Here is a 292-nt window from a genome sequence, read left to right on the forward strand (position 1 = left end):
CCTAAAAAAAAGAAAAAAAAATCTTGATTAAACCTCACACACAACCACACACAGGAAAAAAGTTGCGGCGCATTCACATCGACAGTCTTTTTTTTTTCCTCAAAACCAGTCTCTCTCATTCATAACTTTGAGCTGAGACACATTCAGTGGCGGGGGACAATTTGTCTCTCGCCGTGTAATCAAAACTAATGATGTCTGTTTCCGCCACTCGAATGTTGGGGGGAAAAATACAAAATAAAAATGAGGTCCTATTACTGACATAATTTTCCTGTTTCTTTCACGTTCTTGTTAA

General features: G+C 38.0%; 1 protein-coding gene across 1 annotated transcript in view; it reads right to left on the reverse strand.

The window, feature by feature from the left end:
* Positions 1–292, reverse strand: part of LOC119589052 (multiple PDZ domain protein-like) — a gene marked incomplete at its 5' end in the record, with an annotated part of 103,178 nt that overhangs the window by 100,384 nt on the left and 2,502 nt on the right.

The sequence above is a fragment of the Penaeus monodon genome, chromosome 25 (genome assembly GCF_015228065.2).
Source record: "Penaeus monodon isolate SGIC_2016 chromosome 25, NSTDA_Pmon_1, whole genome shotgun sequence".
NCBI lineage: Eukaryota > Metazoa > Arthropoda > Malacostraca > Decapoda > Penaeidae > Penaeus > Penaeus monodon.